Here is a 15,986-nt window from a genome sequence, read left to right as displayed (position 1 = left end):
AAAATAAAATTAATGTCTGTATGTTTGTCTTCTATTAGTTTACGTGCGTTTGTGTTTACATTAGTTCTTTAATTGTAAACGTTTTATGGTGACCCTATATTGCTAAACCAGTACTGGTTGCTTATTTGAATATTGTTTAAAAATAAATATTAAAATAAAATATTGTTTAAAGTATAATTTTGTTTGACCCAGATAGATTTTGATTAACAGATCAAAATGAAAATATTCTTTATTCAAGTAGGCTTTTACAAGCACTTTTGAATCGTGATCGTTTACCACCTTTAAAAAAATAAAAATAATAATAATAAATTAGAGGCGAAATAATTAAAGCTCGTGTTATTTTACGAGTTACTAAATATTGTTTATTATTTCACGAAAATACGTTCTAGTCTCAAGGGTCAACCCTTTTAAATTATTACGCCTCACGCAACTCGTGAAATGTAAATTTGCTGTCCTTTTACACAAATTCGTAAAAACTTCAAGTGTCTACGTGATTAAACTAATAACGAAAAAAGATCTGTGGAAAATACTAGTTATCAATAAAATTAAAGTATCGATGTATTCCGTAAGAAGGAACTCGAAACTCACCGCAGACCACGAGCGTGAAATTTTAAAATCTAATATGGGACATTGACTATGTTAATAATTAAATATAAATGATACACGTATCAAAATGGCATATCAACTTGTTTTTTTTATGGCTTTAGGTTGGCGGACATATGGGACACCTTACGGTAAGTGGTCACCCATAGACAATGGCGCTGTAAGAAATATTAACCATTCCCTACACCGCCAATGCGCCACCAACCTTGGTAGAATATCAAATGAGCGGGTTGTACCTACCCAGATGGGTTTGCACAAAGCACCGAGTAAATGATAAACTTTTGTCGGTTGTCAAGGTTTCGCGAGTCAGATACGAAGCGAATTACAAAATCGTATTGTTGGGCAAGGAACATTTTCAGATTCACATTTATTTATAATAATATTCTAAAAGCGAAAGTAACTCTGTCTGTCTGTTATGCTATTACGGTTACAACACTGAAACGAATTTGATGAAATTAGATATGATGCAAGTTTGAACTTCAAAGAAGAATATAGGTTAATCTTTGATATACTTATAACCTACGAACACCCCATTAACATCAGGACCAGATTTGGAGGCCCTAGGGCAATATATATATATTTTTTACTATTACTATCATTTGACTTTATCTAGATATCTAAATATATATTACATTAAAATTCTTAACCCCTCGTAACCTCTATTGTGGGGACCCTCTTTTCTAGAGACCCCAGAGCAGTTGCCCCGGTTGTACTCCCCTAAATTCGGCCCTGACTAACATACGGACGGCAACTAGTATTAATATAAAACTTAAGAGTGTTATATAATACTCAGATTTCGCCAGTCCGATTTGATAGCCCATTTATTGAGAAATGTAACAGGCTATAATCGGTAGCCTCGCAACGATTCAAGAGGATAACCTCCCAACTACTTATTATATAAGTAAAGATATAATATAATGGCTCAAAAGGCAGTATTTTTTCGATTACCGCTTAGACAAACATTATTTGTTTGTGTTACTACTAGACGGTAAGCTGACGTGAGTCGCAAGGACGCGTGCTCCGTTATTGGAGTGAAAATACTGTCAAGTTCCAAACTTCGGGTTCTGACTTACTCAAAACTCACCGCTACCACTAATTTGAACTAAGGCTCTTGGTATTTGCAGACTAGGCCAACGGAGTAGTTAATTAAATAAATAACTTTACTTCAAATATGAATCAGCCTAACGTAACGGCCCCAATTTTCAAGCATTGTTTGTTTCAGACACAGGTAATTACAAAAAAAAAAACACGACGAAAATGCGCTTAAGAAATAACAACTTGAAAAGTTACCCGTTTAGCGTATAATTAATAAATTCCCTTCACAAAAAACTGGCTTCTACGAACAAAATTATAAAAAATACGAACAAAATTATAACTTTTAGTGCCTAGGAAAATTATTTTTAAACTATGAATGTTAGCGTTTATACTAAAATGCAAAGCATGCAAACACTACCATTAACTCCAAAAGCAGGTTAGGTTAGGTTAGCACGTAATTGTCAGGGCGTCACGGTAGCATGCGCAAGCGATCCCGTGGCGCCCGCCGAAAGACGGAGAGGGTACCGCTGGTTTTTTAGTGGGTAAACCCGGCGTACCTGGGCGCACTCGGTGTCCAGGGCTCCGGGGAGTCCCACACACCCCACCCACCTTCCACCACGTGGGGGAAGCGCGTAACGCGTTTTTTCAGCGAGAAAAAAAATAAAAAAAGGGTTAGCACGTAATAGTGTCCTCGCTGACCCTAAATCAGAACCAGCGCAAGTTTTCTACAAATTAGAAGATAGTGTTTTCAAGAATAGATTAAGCAATGTATTAAGTTTAATATTATGTAAGGACTATGAGCACTTCTTGAAGCACAACCCCTCTTTAAAATAAATGATTTTAATATAAATATTGTTAGAGAATTTTCAAGGAAACAAGGCATAGCCAACATTTCCTACCCTCCAATTATTTGTCAAGGCTTGTCAAGTGTCGAGTAGACGAAAGACGCTACGTCAGAGGGATCACGACATCCTCGAACTGACCTTTGTCGAGCGATGGTTCATAGATAGTGGCTTTTGTAATATTCATGGTCCTTTTCGTTTTATCATTAAATTGTATTAGTTTTGTAATTCGTATTAGTTGTTCTACGGTTTTAAGAAGTGTAAGATTAGATATAGTTTTAACGTTTGAATTGTTACTGAATAATTATAAGAGATTAGTTACTTCTGGTTTTTAATAATATATATACATAGCAATAACTCTATTTGTGTACTTTGCGCGTAAAACCGATTCGTATACCGTAACGGCAAACTACATGTTATCACTTTTTAAAGCATTGTGTGTACAGTAACAGCCTTTAAATTTCCCACTGCTGGGCTAAGGCGTCCTCTCCCTTTGAGGAGAAGGTTTGGAGCATATATGCTGCTTGTGGCAGAATTTCATTGAATTAAGACACAGGCAGGTCACGAGGTTTTCCTTCACCGCCGAGCACGAGACGTATTATAAACACATGAAAATTTTGTAGTTCTTGCCTGGGTTTGAACCCGCAATCATCGGTTAAGATGCATGTGGTCTAACCACTGGGCTATCTCAGCTCCGGCTCGATTGTGTGTACGTGACGCGCCAACAACATACTTTTGTAATTAACACTGTTGTAGTCTTGAGTAACTATGCTAATGTTATAAACGCGAAAGTAACTCTGTTTATACGTTGCTTTTACGGCCAAGTCGAATTTGATGAAATTTGCTATGAAGTTTTGAACTGTAAGGAAGGACAGGCTAATTTTGTATGCCTGAGACCTGACGACTGAGCCCTATAATGCGAGCGACGCTGCGGGCGGCGACTAGTTCTCAATTTGCTAATTAGTGCAGTGAGTACGTCCTCCCGTATAGGCTGTCAAATATGGTAACAAATCGAACATAGAAACAGACATAAGACATGACATCAAATGAAGAAACATTTTTTATATATTCCTAACAATATTATATGATTGATTATAACTTATTCCGATAACCATCAATATCGATATATCATATCTGCCAGACACGAGACCCTTTTTACAAACTATTCAAGTACGCTCTTATACGAACTTATGAATTGCCACGTCACAAGATTACATAGAAGATAAAGTAACCGATTATATTTACGTGGTTGTAGGGCTTTGTGCAAACCCTCTGGGTAGATACCACCCACTCATCAGACATTCTACCACCAAACAGCAATATTTAGTATTGTTGTGTTCCGGCTTGAAGGGTGAGCGAGCCATTGTAACTACAGGCACAAGGGACATAACATCTTGGTTCCAAGGTTGGTGGTGCATTGGTGATGTAAGGAAGGGTTAATATTTCTTACAATATTAACCACTTACCATCACTTGGCCCAATCGCCCGTGCCAATACCTATTTTATAAATGTCCTGTATATAGATCAACGAATCAAATTAAAATAGTTATAATTCTCATAAGAATTATTTTTAATTCATATTTGTATATATTTAAGGAAATTATATCCTTAAATATATACAATATGAATGTATCACTGAATAATCACTGTATAATTCGTGACCAATTGGAACGGTGGCAAGAATGCTGGCAGAAATTTGTCAAAAAAAAAAATCGATTCGTAATTGAACGAACTCCACGCCGTAAATTTTAAACAATGAGTGAAGTAGAACGAAAACAAAAACGTCACAACTCCATATCGCTCACTCATTCAGAAATCTCCTTCAATTTTATGGTTTATTACACCTTGACACGAAAACTAGTTGCTATCTCGTAATAGCATTACAACCCATTGAATAATGACAACAGTTTAAGATATATTACTCTGATAACACGCGTTTCGATGCCTTTAATTTAATTAGTAACGAGACTTGATTACAACTTTATATATCACTAGTTTTCGTCCGCATATTAGAGGAGGGAGGGGGGTTATGTGTTTTACTGTGTCTATGTACCTTGGGGTTCAAGCTTACTTTATACTAAATTTAATTAAAGTCGATTTTACCCATGAAAACGTAACAAATAAACACACAGACCATTTTTTATATAATAACTTGGAGATGGTTTTGGTCTATATTATGGGTAATAAAAATATACATGTACAATTAAATGACATACAAATTAAAGATAAGATCCACTAAAGGCGTTGACCACACGTCTTTGATACCAATATTTAAAAAAATAAAAGTATTTTCTAACGTACGCTTTGTAATATTGACATGAAGTAACTATCAATATAACTTAACGCGAGTTTCACATGAGTGATGAGAGTTACATATTAAAAATATAATTGATTTTGATTGGTGCAAATTATATTATATATAATTTACACCAATCAAAATCTGTGAGTTTCCTCAACGACATTACAGCAATCTCGAAAGTATTTTATTTTGTTTGTACCTTGCAAGTGTCTATGGCTATTAAATTATCATAATCACAATTTTTAGGATAACCTTCATTGGACGATACATTTCAGACCTACGCTATACTTTTTAGTATTTTATTAACATAATATGTATTAACTCATATTTGTCGTTTTATTCTTTTATTCTATAAGCGGTTATTCTTCTATGCAAAATTGCAAGTCGCACAATAGCTAGTTAGAATAAAATCGATTGCCAAAAGGCAATAAAGCCAGCCAACCTCAGAAAATTCAGTTCGTTTGTATGTGTGTAACGTACTTTCATTGGATTACTTTACTTTTGTATCTTCTTTTAAAATGTGGTAAGCGGGCTTAAGCCTCGAATTTTCCATTTCTCAAGTAACTATACTTGAGAATTGAGGACAAAAAAAAAACAAATATCTTGAAAATAAGTAAAAAAAAAATCCTAATCACAATTATTCTGTCTTAGGTATATAACTAATTTCTTAAACTTCTTTAGTGTATTTTAATTTCGAAACTAATGTCGTATTACTATGAACTCTACATTATAAAATCTATAATAAATAACTTAACCTCATTGACACTGATAATAAATTAAAAAAAAAAAAACTAATAAATACATTTATTCTTAATCAGTCCGTTCTTTATAGTTCCGTGCGTTTTTTTATTATTATTATATATAGGTAAGTATTCCTTATATTTTATAGAATTATATGAAATTTATTAACATTGGCGCCTTAATTACATACAAAAAACAATTAAAAATAGTTACTATACAAAACGTGATCGCGTGGGAAGGTAACAAGAACGCTAGCCGGAATTTCCCGTTAAAACGCAATTCCGATTCTCTGGACAATAAATGAACCAGACCTCCTTATTAACGTCAAAACTCAAACTCAAATTTTTTCATTCAATAAAGGAACATTACACTTACTTATTGATAGTCAAATTAAACACTACCACCGGTTCGGAAAAGGAAATAATACTACAATTGAATATGAATAGGAATAGCCAGGAAGCGTTCGTTTTAATAATTATCGTTTTAGAAACTTAACAACGACATCTATTCAACAATTTATTGGCAGTATTCCCAAATGACACAGTCACAGGAAAGAAACGGGATCAATAAGAACGCGCAAGAAAATGCCGGAAGGCTCTTTGTAATTCAATACCGTTAAATTTGATAACAGTACAAATTAAAATAACCATTTTCTGCTATATTTTTTGTGTGGTGTGATGACTTTTTTTATGCCATTATAACCTTTATATGCCTGAACTGATTTGGATGTATGATCGTTATAAACCTCACACCATCCCAAGGTCACTGGCTATAAATCTATTAATTAATTTATTTCGGGCGTTCATGTTGTTTAATTTATAAGGTTTTTGTACATTAATTTATAAATTAGGCAAAGACTGAATCTCTTGATGCTTCAGAGCGAATACAACCACAATGTACCAATGGGGTAATATTTGCCTTTTTTTTAAACAGTATTTCGCATTCTTGAAATAAATCTTTTCTTGAAATAAATCAAGCAGGCTTACAGTCGTGTATAGCTCTAATGTGAAAACAATAACACGATGACCTTGACCTGTTGATGCAGCCAAGTATGTCTCCGATGTTACTTCTTAACGACAAATAGCGATTTAAGCGATTTTTGGAGCACACGTTTACTTTAAAGAGCACTTTGCTTTATAGTAGGCATTTAAATATAGATTTGCCGATTGTTTGATATTTCTTGCAAACTTATATACCTTGAATTCATAACAGGAATGTATAGTTATGCTTTCATATGTATTGACAAAGGAATTTACCACTACACAGTACAAAATAAAGTCGCTTCCGGAGTCTCAACGGATTTTAATGCGGTTTACATCAGTAAACAGAGTTATTCACGATAACAGTTTGTATGTATAATATATTATGTATATTTTATTACGCAAGGCTAAGAATTTCAACTATCCTAGCTGTAAAAAAAAAAAATATGTTTGTGTTTTAATAATAATATGCTTCAAAGACATTTACTGTCCCCGTAGCTAGTTATAAAAATAAATACGAAAATACATACATTGGCATTTCGACTAAATCATAGAACGGATGTTAATTAATTTTCACAGTGTTAACCTGCGACCGGGATAAAAACGAGAAATTTTGTGTTTAACTACAATCACGAACGGACAACTAGCTGTGTTCCTTTGACATTTAGTAGATAACGCCAATATATTTAATTTATTTTTATTTATATAAGAATTATTAACATTAAATCCTTAAATATATTCAAATATTAATTAAAAATAGTGACTGTATAAATCATGACCGCGTGGAATGGTGGCAAGAATGTTAGCAGCATTTCCCCGTTGAATCGCAATTCCGAGCCTCTGGGCGTAAAACAAAAAACCAGCAGCAAAACCCCTGTCACCAGTAGAGGCAATGAGGCGAGGTCTTATACTTTTGATGAAGATTTTTGCACTACTATTCCAAGGTACTAAGTGTTTCAACAAAGCAAATGGAACAAAACCATAATATATATATGATTTTTTATTTTATTAAATATACATTTTTTTTATGTTCTACTGTATTAAGAACATACATTTACAGCCTGAAATTTCTCACTGCTGGGCTAAGGCCTCCTCTCCCGTTGAGGAGAAGGTTAGGAGCATATTCCACCACGCTGCTCCAATGCGGGTGGATACACATATGGCAGTATTTCGTTGAAATTAGATACATGCAGGTTTCCCCACGATATTTTCTTTCACCGCCGACCTCGAGACGAATTATAAACACATATTAGGCACATGAAAATTCAGTGGTGCTTGCCTGGGTTTGAACCGGCATTCATCGGTTAAGATGTACGCGTTCTAACCACTGGGCCATCTCGGCTTATGTGGGACTTGAGGGGGGACAATTTGGCAGAACCTAATTAAATTAAACAATGTATTTATTTATAAAATATATTCTATGAGAGGGATTAAGAAAACTCCTTGCTATTTTTTTGCGTTTTAATTATAATAAAAGTTACTGTTATTTTATCAGTTTATGAATTATTCTTATCCATAAGATTAGTTACAAAATATGCGATATGCTTATTATCCTTTTTAAAAAGACCCCAAAACTACTTATAATTTTTCAAAAAACACAGATAATCCACAGCTAATAAACTTATTAGTTTATTATATATGGATTATCTGTATTTTTTTTACTAAATTTTATAATTACGACGTCGCTCCTGACAGCTGTCAAACAACAAAATTGTAATAATTACAATTAATATATACATATATAGAAAAGCTAAATAAATAAAAAACTAGTATATTGTTATTAAAACAAATTAATTCTTCTATTATAATAATAATATATTACGAAGTATACACCACGCGACTGCGTGAATTAATAATACAAAGGGTCTTGGCGTTGGTTGTCACGGCTTACGAGTCGTCAGTACCCGAGGCGCGTCAATGGATATTACACGTCAATATAAAACATTTAAAAACAAGCTTTTATTAATACATGCACTGCAATAACTCAATACTAGTTCAAGATTGAATTTTCAATAGCTCACAGCGCGTGCCAAATTCAATTCAATTGATAAAGCTAATTTAAAATTCAGCTGTAAGATATGATCCGGTAGTTTTTTTTAAAAATCCAAATGAATAATAGTTAATTGTATAAAGTCGATCTTCTGATAAATAACGTTAACAGTAATACACAAACAAAAATGATTTAAAGAATAAATTTGCTAACGAAATTGTTATAGCTGCTATAAAAAGTTTCGTAACTTTTCGAGTGAAAATGTTGCTAGCATTCTTGCTTATTGTGATATAACGCTTAACTAAAAGTTTTTACGTAAAGTGAAATAAGGGCAAACGTCTTCCCATCTCTTAAGAAAAATGTTTCAAACTTATTCCACAACACTGGTCTAGTGGCGAATGTTGAAAATATTTGTGACAGAGATTCATCTAACACATGCAAGTTTATGTAAACTGTCTTGATGAATTTTCAACGAAAATTAAGGACAGCGATGCTAACCCGCAATTAAACCGACAATCTTCGGTAAAGACAAGTATGTGTGCAACCACAAGTGCACTCTATGTTCAAAGGAAAGAGTTCAAGCCCGGGACCAATCTGTTTACGTACTTCGGATAGCAGACCTTCCTAGTAAGCAAGCCATCCAACTTCCAGTCTCCAGGTTGTTAACGAGATTTTTGCGACAGAAAAGGTCAGAAACTTTTAAACAGCTCGATCTAGGGTTTTGACACCAAGATCAATGAGGCATTCGAGATTTATTTCTGGTGACGGTGGTGGAATTAACTCCAAAACGTATCGTCAAAGGCAGAGGTCTTTGCCCAGCAGTGGGTTATATACAGACTTTTATAGATGCTTTACGTTGAATCTTCCTATTTCTGGCAAAATATTTAGTTTAATATTAATTACCACATTTTGTTTTGGAAATATTAGTGGTTTAGTAATAGGATTAACTAACTTCCAATGTCAGTGGTAGGTACTTAGATTTAAATTTTTCCACATGTTTTGTATTTACAAAAAATAATTGGACTCTTCACTAGGACCTGTATAGTAATCGCATTGCGTCTGGCTGGCTTAATCTCCTGGCTGGCTCGTTTAATCTCCTCAAAGACTTATTTTGCCAACTTTGTTTAAGAGTAGGCTTTTTTTCAACATTAATAATGGTCGCTCGTGTTGAAATTCAACTACAATTATTATAATTTGAAGAACATATATACATTTGTTCGTTTCGAACATTTCTGTTCTTCTTTTATTTGATAACACACTAAAGCTCGGTTGAAAAACAGCGAAGAAAAAGTACTGAACTATTGTCTTTGTGTGTTTATATATATAGATATAATACTGATTTATAAAAGTTATATTTCTATCAGGTCTTAACCCAGGATGCAGGGGGTGCCAAAGTCACGGGTCAAAGACGCACTTTGGGGAGCTCCTCGCCGACGACAGTCAAGTCTGGGAACATTAATGGCGCCCAGCAGTTGTCTTAATTTTTTTCTTATGATTTTTACATTTTTTCAACCACTGACTCTGTACAACGAATTGTTTGAAGAAGTTTGTATTGTTTTGTTATGTTGTTTCGAATATTTATCGAAGTTGTAATAAGACTTTTCTTTTTGTAAACTCATGTTACGTGTTATTTTATCAACGAAGACATGAATATTTATCGATATTTACCATATTAGAGAAAAAGACAAAGACCATACAATATAGTTATTACAGGTTTTGATGATATTTTTTTTTGTAAAAGTATATTCCATCCGCCCTGTACATCTGTAACCCCCGGTGTTGAAGATGTCCATGGGCGATGGAAGTCACTTTCCAACAGATGAACCTCCTACCCGTTTACCATCTATAGCATAAAAAATACCCCTTATCCCTGAGTTTTAGATTCATCTAGAAATTAAATTTTGCATAGATAATCGTAACAGTTACGAAGAATCGTTTTTAAAGCAGGCTCAGCTGAAATGTATCGCCGGATGAGCGTGAGATTATCTTGTATTAGTCATTAATAAATTGCCTCCAAATCGATTAACACATTTTTCATTCATTACTGGTAGATGTATAGCAATCATGTTTTTATTTTGATTAAATATAAAGATTTTGGGTTGAAAAAAAGGTTCCCGAATTTTGTTTTTTTTTGCAGTGCTGAGGTTCTTGTGTTCTAAATTCAAATTTACTTTTAATTTAATTTAAGCACTGGATGGTAGCGTTTTATGCAAGCCCAGAAAACAGCAATGTATGTATTCCAGTTTGAAAGGTGAGCCAGTACAGCACACACAGAGCAGTTGTTGGTGATGTGATGAATAAAATATCTTACAGCGCCAATTTCTATGGGCGGTGATGACCACTTATCATCATAATCATTATTTTAAAAACTAGTTATTCATCAGTTTCCCTGCCGTTCGAATCATCTTTAATACCTCATCTGTGGGTACAGAAAAATTGAAATGCGTATTTCGTCGTGGCCCCACAGCACAGACGGCACGCAATATCGATGAAGCTTACGGACAAGGTACTACGAGATTGGTTTCATCGTCCGTACTGGAAACATTTCGTCCATGCCTAGCAGCAAATAAGGATGACGACACACGAGGAACAAACTGATTGGGCTGAATATATTCGAACTTGAATCAATTTCATAAATGAGCAAATCATTTACCCAAGTCCTGGGGGCTAGCAATTATGTAAGAGAACAGAAGAAAAATATAATATTTATGTTCGTTTGTTATTTGAGTGGTATAGTTTTGTTGCGTTCTACGTTTTTATCACGCAAGTCCACTTCTCATGCGATGTTGTTATTAATTTCAAAGCGCTTATAACACAAAATCGATTTTTACAACATGCTGTGTTAAATTTACATTTATTAAAAAAATAATGCTATTAATTTGTTAAATTGGGTCTACTGATAGACATCGGGACTTATTTATAAATGTTTTAAACGAAAACAAATTTAATAAATAATAAATATTGGACAACATCACATACATTACTCTGATCCCAATGTAAGTAGCTAAAGCACTTGTGTTATGGAAAATCAGAAGTGACGACGGCACCACATATACCCAGACCCAAGACAACATAGAAAACTAATGAACTTTTTCTACATCGACTCGGCCGGGAATCGAACCCGGGAGGGCGTACCCATGAAAACCGGTGTGCACACTACTCGACCACGGAGGTCGTCAATTTAATTGTATTATAAATAAAGTTTAAAGTCCAGTGAAGAATAAGAGGCAGGATCAACGGAATTCAATAAATGAATAACCTATAATAATTTACGGATATCCACGTCGACTGGTCTTAGTCTCATAGCGATTCGTTCAGTGGTTTAAAGAAAAAAAACCCATCATATATGTATATAGGTTTAAATAACGTATTAGGATAAAAGTTATTTGCTATATATTCTTTACTCTAAAGGGAGTTTATTAAAAAAATGTTGTCACTCGTGGCTTGGCTCGCGTTTTTTCGCGGTGTTCTCGCCAGGTGTGAGGCAAAAAATTAGCCTATGTCCTTTAGAATTGCCTCCCAGTTACGACTAAGCTATGATTTTTTTTCCGAACGTACCATATACCGTACATACCATAACTGTTAAATTATTTTAGTAGAATTGTCCCAAGTTTAAGCGACAAAATGTAACTAAAATTATAAATGCTCTACAATACTATAAAAAAACTAAAATGGAAATGGACTGGTCACGTTGTATGAACGAATGAAATGAATGATAGATGATCAAATAAGATAACCATTTGAAAAGGGCTATCAAGGAAGAGAAAAAGAAGTAGACCAAGGAAGAGTTTGTTCGATGAAATACTGCAAACAATGGATAATAACTGGATGGAAATAGCAATAGATGGTATTAAGTGGAGGAAAATGGGGGAGGTCTTTACTCTGCAGATAGGTCCTTAATAATAGTGATTTGTTTTGTTTTTTATTTCTTATTATTGTTATTTAAATTAAATTTATTTTAATTTCACAAATTGTATTAGACATTGAATCGTTTAATCATTACGTAGTATAAAACAAAGTCGCTTCCCGCTGTCTGTCCATATGTATGCTTAGATCTTAATAACTACGCAACGGATTTTGATGCGGTTTTTTTTATTGATAGATTAAATCAAGTGGAAGGTTTTTGTGTATAACACATGCATTATATAGCTGAGAAATATTGATAATTTTAGAGTTTTCTAACGTGATGTCGTAAGTAAACACATTTTTTGCGCTTAAATTGCAAACGCTGGCCGAACCCTACGAGACAGATCAAAATAATGTATTATAGTGTTGTAAACGGTCTTCAAAAAAGTCCGCGATGGTATATATCTATCTCCTAGTGATACCCCATATTACACCCGTGCAAAAAAATAATAATGAAAAAGCGTTATTTCCGTTATTTTATCAATTATCAAATGACAACGGAACATACTCATACTGTCCAAGTGCATCGGTTATGTAATTGAAAATGCAGTAACATCGAACATCGCTATCCAATGCGTATTTCGCTTAACGTTATTAAATTAACAATTGTGCGACTTCATTCGGACGGATGTCGTATCTAAGTTATAAATTATATTTAAACTCCACCCTGTTTATCCTTTTTAGTACTTGATAATTTTTATTTTCATATTAAATTTGAAAAAATTGCCATTTTCATTCACATCGAGTTTTTAAATTAATACTAGTTTTTTTTTTTTTTTTTTCGTCAATTTACCACAGATTAAGCGCCCTTGTTTAACTTAATTGTATGTATTTATTTGCTTAAAATTATTTAAAAATTCAACGCCAATGTACTTATATCTATTTTAAGATGCAGCATCATTTTTAAAGAGCACCGTCTTATGGTGGAAGTCTTTATATTGTTCAGTTATGATTTTAAACGTGAATCAGAATCGTTAGAGACCTCTAAGATCCTATGTTAAGACGTGATTTATATTTACATACCAGAGTTTATTGGCTAAGATCATTGCTCAATTGTCTTACTGAAATAAAATGGCACAAAATGAAATATGGAGGCTGGTGAAATGGCAACCCTACTTTTTTTTTTAAATAATGGAATTACATTTTTCTTGTTAAAGTTATTATATAGTTACGATTATGTAATTATATGACTGGTCAGATATTTTTAAAGTTATTATAAATAATGCTATGCTATGCTATTTTCTGTCTAATTAATTTGTGTCAAAAATATTTCGTCATAACAGTAAGAGACCCAGTTCTCTCACACTGATGTATTGATCTCCTAATATTTATAAATACATTTTAATTGATCGTATAATAACAAAATTAAATTTGTTATTATAAATTGAATTGAAGTAAATTATTTAAATAATTCGCTTATGTTTATTAACTAAGTATAACTATCTCTAATTCATTTATGTTATCTATAAATAAGTATGACATAGCTATTATACAATTACCGTTCCAAATATATGCATTTAAAAGATAAAAAGTAAAAAATATATTATAGTTAGTTGCCTAGATACCTAATATGCGTCATTAATTATAGTTACAATTACGCAATGAGAGCTTCATAATAATAATCCCTAATAATATTTCTACAAGTCTGTCAAAACTCATGGCGTAACCTTTTTAAGTCAAACCATTTTCAGGCGAAGATCCTTTCTTAAAGATCCGTAAAAGAAAAAAAAATTAAGAAATATAATTTATGATTATGCAATAAAATTAAATCGATAAAATATTCCATAATATTGGCCAAAAATATTTTTTTAAATATGATGTTATAATACTGAACAACTATAAGTATGATAATGATTTACATAAAACCTCACGTGATAATAATTTTATTTTTAAACACAAATCGAATTATACAAATTACTTTAGAATTAAATTGACTTACCTTTGACTCTATTCTCTACAGGCACACGTTGACATAGCAATATAATTCTCAATATCTCGAGATATTTACAATTGTATTTACACGTTCACGACTTTCAGCTTGTTACTGAGTTTCAGTGAAACGTCAGTTTTGTCCGCATATATTCTGCGCATGTACCCACAATGGCTTCGGGTCGATAGTGGCGTCTGATAAGGTTTTAACTGCACCGTCCATTGCTATGCAGCGATGTGCAGCGCTATGTCGCGCGATGTTTATTTTTTATGGATTTCTTTTGTCATTATATTTTTTTACATTATATATTAGAAAAATTCACAACATTTTGTTGCTTTTTCGCTACATTCGCAGGGATCGATGAAAAACTAATAAAACTTTTTTTCCGTAATAAAAATAAAATAAAAATATTACTTAAATGCGAGCAAGAAATCTGGCAAATATTATGCAATGTAAATGTTTAAGATTAATTTAATTATTAATTAATTATGAAAAATAGAGTAATAATAATAATAATTTACATCAACAACTTGCACTTCGATACGGTCTTGTGGTATCAGAGGTACCATACTACAGGTATGTGCCCGACCCAGTTCTCGAGAATGGTCGTATCACACTGTACTGGGACCGATCTATAATCACTGACAGGACTGTCGTCACCAACAAGCCTGAAATAGTGGTGATAGATCGGTCAGAGCGCCGCACGATAATTGTTGACGTCACCATCCCACATGACGAGAATCTCGTGAAGGCTGAGAAGGATAAGCATAGTATAATAATATATAATAGATAAGCATAATTACTTAGCTCACGAGGTTGTCGACATGTGGGATGTGGATACAGTAGTTATTGTTCCAATAGTCGTTTCAGCGAATGGCCTAATGGCCAAGAGCCTCGACCAACACCTTAAGAGGCTCTCGTTAGGCAGCTGGGTCAAGGGCGTGATGCAGAAGGCAGTACTCCTCGGCACGGCGCATATTGTGAGGAAGTTCCTCTCTCTGGGGCCCTTACCACGGGTGGCTTGGACCCTGTTCCCGCCACTGGTTGGCCTCTGTATTTTTTATGTTTAAATATATTTTATATATTTTGTATTTTATATTTAAAAATGTGTTATACATGAGTGAGAATAAATAATAATAATTATGAAAAATAGAGTACTTACTTTATAAACTTTCTATTTATTATTCTCGTAACATGCGGTAGCGTAGCGTTGTATATGAGTTGCGTAGCACTACATTAAGTGGACGATCAGACTATACTTCGCCCCCATACCGGGTGACATTGTAAAAACGGGGTAATGTTTAGAAACGAGGTCACCGTTTTGTATTAGCCCGCGTTTCCGTTTAAGGTTGCCAGCTTTGAATTCTTGTTGCCATATCTAAAAAATTAAAAGTCTTACTGTTTTTAAAACAACCGTCCCGTGTCAAATATCAAAATATAACCTTTTTAATTTTATATTCATGTTTTTAATTAAATAAAACATATTAAAAATGTTTTATGTTGTAAATGTGTCTATATATTTTTTAAAAAGTACGATAACATTACAGAAATGAATATCATAGTATTCATATTTATAAAAATATAAATGTTTGAAGCGATTTATTTATAATAAACAGATTTCGATATTCATGACAATATAAAATCCTAAATGAGGTTTGCT

The 15,986-nt window shown here is 33.3% G+C and overlaps 1 protein-coding gene across 4 annotated transcripts in view; it reads right to left on the bottom strand.

The window, feature by feature from the left end:
- Positions 1-14,488, bottom strand: part of Cadps (Calcium-dependent secretion activator) — a 60,780-nt gene extending 46,292 nt beyond the window's left edge. For 3 of the 4 annotated variants that reach the window (XM_064219165.1, XM_064219166.1, XM_064219167.1), the window contains exon 1: positions 14,336-14,488. The gene's annotated coding sequence lies outside the window, so the exon portion shown is untranslated. The remainder of the gene's footprint in view (positions 1-14,335) is intronic. The other variant, XM_064219164.1, reaches the window with a different exon arrangement.
- Between the last annotated feature and the right edge of the window lie 1,498 nt (positions 14,489-15,986).

This window comes from Vanessa tameamea, chromosome 26 (assembly GCF_037043105.1).
Source record: "Vanessa tameamea isolate UH-Manoa-2023 chromosome 26, ilVanTame1 primary haplotype, whole genome shotgun sequence".
NCBI classification, from domain to species: Eukaryota; Metazoa; Arthropoda; class Insecta; order Lepidoptera; family Nymphalidae; genus Vanessa; species Vanessa tameamea.
The sequence above is the reverse complement of the archived record's forward strand: the minus strand, read 5'-3'. Positions and strand labels throughout refer to the sequence as shown.